This window comes from Manis pentadactyla, chromosome 14, assembly GCF_030020395.1.
Source record: "Manis pentadactyla isolate mManPen7 chromosome 14, mManPen7.hap1, whole genome shotgun sequence".
NCBI classification, from domain to species: Eukaryota; Metazoa; Chordata; class Mammalia; order Pholidota; family Manidae; genus Manis; species Manis pentadactyla.
Window position 1 is genome coordinate 64,802,727 of NC_080032.1, and position 6,000 is coordinate 64,808,726.

Sequence of the window (6,000 nt, forward strand, 5' to 3'; positions counted from 1 at the left end):
GATGAATTGAAATCCCATCACTGTGCCTTCCTTCCCCAGTGGAAAGTGCCCTCAGACAAAGCTATCGACAGATACTACTGGAGGCTTCTACTAAAGGAGAGACACAGGTGAGGGGCTCTCTCCTTCAGAACATGCCATGGAGTGAGTGAGCCAGAGGCCTTGCTGTAGTTGTGGAAGGGAAACCCAGCTCCTGGGAGGGCCCCTGGCGGACTTGGGAGTGTCTGCACAGAGCATCCCCAGGGCCTGGGGCTCAGGGGTCAACAGACGTGTGGGAAGGATCTCTTTGCAAGCCATGGCTCTGGAGACCTCAGCGTGGCAACAGAGCATGTGAGTAACTAGCGCGGGGGCCCTGATGCCAGGTGTTGGAGGAGAACAGCAGGATAGTGGCCGCGGCAGGGAACCACACTGGGTGTCACCGAGCAGCGATTGCTTGACTGCCAGTGACATTGCAGAGGCCCCGGCATCTGGACAAACTGCTTTCCAGGTCCAGTGCTGCACCTGTGCTGGTCCTGCTGTTGCTCACAGGCTGGGAAGAAGGGGAGTGTTGGGGTGAAACTCAACCCAGGCCTGTGGCCTGCCCCTAAGGGACTTAGTTGGAAGAGAACCCCAGCACACACACACACACACACACACACACACACACACACACACACACACACACACACACGGGGAATTCTTTAGAAAATGCCAGCAGGGCACAAAAGGACTTCTTAGAACCAAATAAAAAAGAGGGGAAAGGCAGGATTAGGAGGGCAGATCTAGGAACCCTAATGTACAAAACTTACAGGAATTCCAAAAGAAGACCAATGAACGCATTAAATGAACCATAGAAAATGTCCCTGGCTCAAGGCTCGATTGGACGCTCTGCCGAGTCCCATGTAAGATTAGTTAGAAAATCTGTGCTCCTGTGTCAGTTGTCAGAGAGGATTCTGGAACAGCAGAGGGTGTGTGGAGGCATCCAACTGCAAGAGGAAGGAGGTCAGCATCATCTTGATAGATGGTAAGGCTGAGTGGGAACCAGAGCCCCCGGACCCACTGGAAGCCATGGTGACAGTGGATGGACCACGGCGTTCCCCACAGCGAGAGGTAGGTAACCAAAGAAAGTATTGCAAAGGGTTGGTGTCAGCCGCCATCGTGGAAAATCATGATCCCCCGCCCAGGTTCAAAACCTGGGCCAGGTATAGATTGAAAGTGAGGCTAGGACCCTTAGAAAAGGCACCTTGCAATGCCACAAGTATCTTCAATAAATAGTCTCCAAATCCTCTCTAAAGGGACTGTGGCCATATGGCAGAGAAATTGTACACTAGTGAAAGGAGAGTAGACCCAGGTTTTCAGGGAACCTAAAATGCCACTGGGGCCTTGCTTCATGCACTGGGGAGTGAATGGAAGTCAGGAGTAAATGCAGTCCTGGCCCAACTTCTTCTCGGAGTGGGGGTAATGTAATTTTTCCACTTTTGGCATTTCCTGACTAAAACAATTAATTACTATTACCAAAGCCATCACCCGCTTTCAGTTCCCAGACTGAAAACCTTGGTTTCTAAACTTCCCTCCCTCCCACATCCCCTCAGTTACTAAATTGTAACTGAACCTTTCTTATTCATTGTTTAAAGTTATTACTTAGTATATAACAGTTGATGCAACCAACACATGTAGCTTAACATGTAATTTATGAAGCACAACTGTGAAATTAATTCCTTTTTCCACAACCAGAATGTTATCAATAACATTGAAACTCCACTCCCATTTTCTCTTTGCCTTTTCCCCAGAAATAACCACTATCGGTTTTTTACAAAATACTTTTATCACACATGATGCTTTCCTGAACAATAGTGTGCTTATTTTCAAGTTTTCTAAAAATGACATCATTCTGTTGCAGTTTCCTGGGATCTACTTTTATTTATTTAACATTACATTTTGAAGACTCATTCCTATTTCAGTGTCCAGCTGCAGCTTACAAATACACCACAAATTACTTGCTCATTCTTTTGTTGATTAACATTTAGGTGGTTTGTACTTTTGCTTATAATGCAAGTTGTTGCTATAAATATTCTTGTAGCATCTCCTAGTGCACATGTACAAGCGATTTTTGGGTACATACAAAGGGGTAGAATTGTGAATGTGTAACTTATAAGGTAAAGCCAAGTTGTTTTGAAAGTGGGTCTACCAATTTCCATTCCCACTGTAAGTATATAAGAATTCCTGTTGATTTATATCACTTCCACACTTGAGACTGTTGGGAGTCCAATTTGTTCTCTAACTTGCTATTGTTAGACATTGATTTTTACATTCTAGTGACTTTGAAACTATATTTCATTGTGATTTTAATTTGCATTTCTCTGATTAATAAAGGGATTGAGCATACTTCCATGTTTACTGGTCTTTCATATTTCTTCTTCTGTGAATTGCCTAACTTCATGTCTATTGCACATTGGATTCCCATTGGATTGTCTTTTTAAACTTTTTATTTATTTTTTATGTTGGTATCATGAATATATACTTACATGAGCAACATTGTGGTTACTAGATTCCCCCCATTATCAAGTCCCCACCACAGACCCCATTACAGTCACTGTCCATCAGCATAGTAAGATGCTACAGAATCACTACCTGTCTTCTCTGTGCTATACTGCCTTCCCCGTGCCCTGCCCTACATTATGTGTGCTAATCGTAATGCCCTTTTCCCTCTTATCCCACTCTTCCCACCCACCCTCCTCAGTCCCTTTCCCTTTGGTAACTGTTAGTCTATTCTTGGGTTCTGTGAGTCTGCTGCTGTTTTGTTCTTTCAGTTTTTTCTTCATTCTTATACTCCACAGATGAGTGAAATTATTTGATACTTGTCTTTCTCTGCCTGGCTTATTTCATTGAGCATAATACCCTCTAGCTCCATCAACGTTGTTGCAATGGTAGGATTTGTTTTCTTCTTATGGCTGAATAATATTCTATTGTGCATATGTACCACATCTTCTTTATCCATTCATCTACTGATGGACACTTAGGTTGCCTCCATTTCTTGGCTATTGTAAATAGTGCTGTGATAAACACAAGGGTGCATATGTCTTTTTGAAACTGGGCTCCTGCATTCTTAGGGTAAATTCCTAGGAGTGGAATTCTGGGTCAATTGGTATTTCTATTTTTTGTTTTTTGAGGAACCTCCATAATGCTTTCCACTGTGGTTGAACTAATTTACATTTCCACCAGCAGTGTAGGAGGGTTCCCCTTTCTCCACATCCTCAGCAGCATTTGTTGTTGTTTGTCATTTGGATGTTGGCCATCCTAACTGGTGTGAGATGATATCTCATTGTGGTTTTAATTTGCATTTCTCTGATGATTAGTGATGTGAAGCATCTTTTCATGTGCCTCTTGGCCATGGATTATCTTTCTATGACTGATGTTTTAGGAGATTCTTATATATTTTGGAGGTTAACCCATATGTATTAAAAATAACTTCTCTCAGTCTTTGGCTTGTCTTTAACCTACTTGCTGGTATTTTTTTGATTAATAGTTCTTAATTTTAATGTAATCGAATTTCTTTCTTTTAGAAAAGTGAGTTTTGCTTTTTGTGTGTAAATAAAAAGACCTTGCTTATTACCTCATGGTCATAGAAATATTCCATATATTAATTTGTAAGTTTTAATGCCTTGATTTGAACATTTAAAACTTTAATCCATCTTAAATTTATTTTTATGTATGGTATGAGGTAAGGACCTAGTTAATTTTTTTTCATATGGATAATTAATTTATAATGATTCTTCTCTTATGTGAAACTTGTATAAATATCTTTAGCTTACTTAGATCTTTGTTACTGTTTTCATGTAAGATTTTGTAATTGTTAGATTTGTTTCTAGGTGTTTGCTTGCTACTATAAACTATGTCTTTATTAAATTATATGTTGAAATTGTTTATTTCTGTTGTATGGATATGTAGTTGATTTTCCTTGTATAGTGATCTTACATCCAATTGTCAAATTCTCTTACAAATTCAGTAGGTTCAGTTTGACAATATATTCTTTTGGAATCATAAGCAACCATATCATATCATATAAAATCAATGACCTTGGGGATGGGAGAAAGGGGAGGGCTGTGCAACACAGAGAAGACAAGTAGTGATTCTACAATATTTTGCTATGCTGATGTTGTGGGGGGACTTGGTGTAGGGGAGAGCCTAGTAAACATAATATTCTTCATGTAATTGTAGATTAATGATAACAAAAAAAGAAAAGAAAAGGGAGATTACTCCCTGATAGGATAAAACTAACTGCAAATCAACGATTAATGCATGCTTTACATATCCTTGATTTTGATCTTTTAAAGGGTGTCGCATGATCAGCTATGGAAGTACATTTTTCTGATAATATTCCTTTCTCTTAAAAAAAAAAAAAGCAGGGAGCGGGAGGAAGATGGTGGCGTGAGTAGAGCAGCGGAAATCTCCTCCCAAAACAACATATATCTATGAAAATATAACAAAGACAACCCTTCCTAGAATAAAGACCAGAGGACACAGGATAATATCCAGACCACATCCGCACCTGAGAGAACCCAGCACCTCGCGAAGGGGGTAAGATACAAGCCCCGGCCCCGCGGGAGCCGAGCGCCCCTCCCCCCAGCTCCCGGCGGGAGAAGAGCAGGCAGAGCGGGAGGGAGACGGAGCCCAGGACTGCCGAACACCCAGCCCCCGCCATCCGGGCCTAGACACAGTACGTGCCCAGGGGGCCCTGGATACTAGGAAAACAGGGCAGCAAGAACAGTGAGCGGGCACCGGAGGCCGGGCGCTGGAGGACATAAGAAAAGTGCGCGACCAATTTTTTTTTTTTTTCTGCTGCTTTGTTTTGGCGAGCGCTTTTTGGAAGTCTTAAAGGGATAGGGACCCCAATACTAGGGAAACAGGGCAGCAAGACCGGTGAGCAGAGGCCTGAGGCTGGCACTGGAGAATAAAGAAAAACGAGCGACCACCTTTTTTTTTAATTAAAAAAAATTTTTTTTTTTTAATTAAAAAATTTTTTTTCTTTTTTCTTTTTTTTTTTTTTTTTTTGGTGGTCGTTGTTTTGTTTTGGCGGGTGCTTTTTGGAAGTCTTAAAGGGGCAGGGTGGGACACTTAATCCAGAGGTAGGGAACCCGGGGATCTCTGGGCACCCTAACCCCTGGGCTGCAGGGAGCAGGGAGGCCCCTTACGGAGATAAATAGCCTCCCAGCCGCTCCTGCTCCAACGCGACTCCACCATTTTGGAGTAGCTGCCTGAGCCAGGCCACGCCCACAGCAACAGCGGAGATTAACTCCATAGCAGCCGGGCAGGAAGCAGAAGCCCTGTCTGCGCGAAGCTGCGCAGCACAAGCCACTAGAGGCCGCTGTTCTCCCAGGAGAGGAGGGCCACAAACCAACAAGAAAGGAAGTTCTTCCAGCCATCACTCGTCCCAGCTCTGCAAACTATTCCTATCACCATGAAAAGGCAAAGCTACAGGCAGACAAAGATTACAGAGACAACACCAGAGAAGGAGACAGACCTAACCAGACTTCCTGAAAAAGAATTCAAAATAAGAATCATAAACATGCTGACAGAGATGCAGAGAAATACGCAAGAGAAATGGGATGAAGTCCAGAGGGAGATCACAGATGCCAAAAAGGAGATCACAGAAATGAAACAAACTCTGGAAGGGTTTATAAGCAGAATGGATAGACTGAATGCAAGAGGCCATTGATGGAATTGAAATCAGAGAACAGGAACGCATAGAAGCTGACATAGAGAGAGACAAAAGGATCTCCAGGAATGAAACAATATTAAGAGAACTGTGTGACCAATCCAAAAGGAACAATGTCCGTATTATAGGGGTCCCAGAAGAAGAAGAGAGAGGAAAAGAGATGGAAAGTATCTTAGAAGAAATAATTGCTGAAAACTTCCCCACACTGGGGGAGGAAATAATCGAACAGACCACGGAAATACACAGAACCCCCAACAGAAAGGATCCAAGAAGGACAACACCAAGACACATAATAATTAAAATGGCAA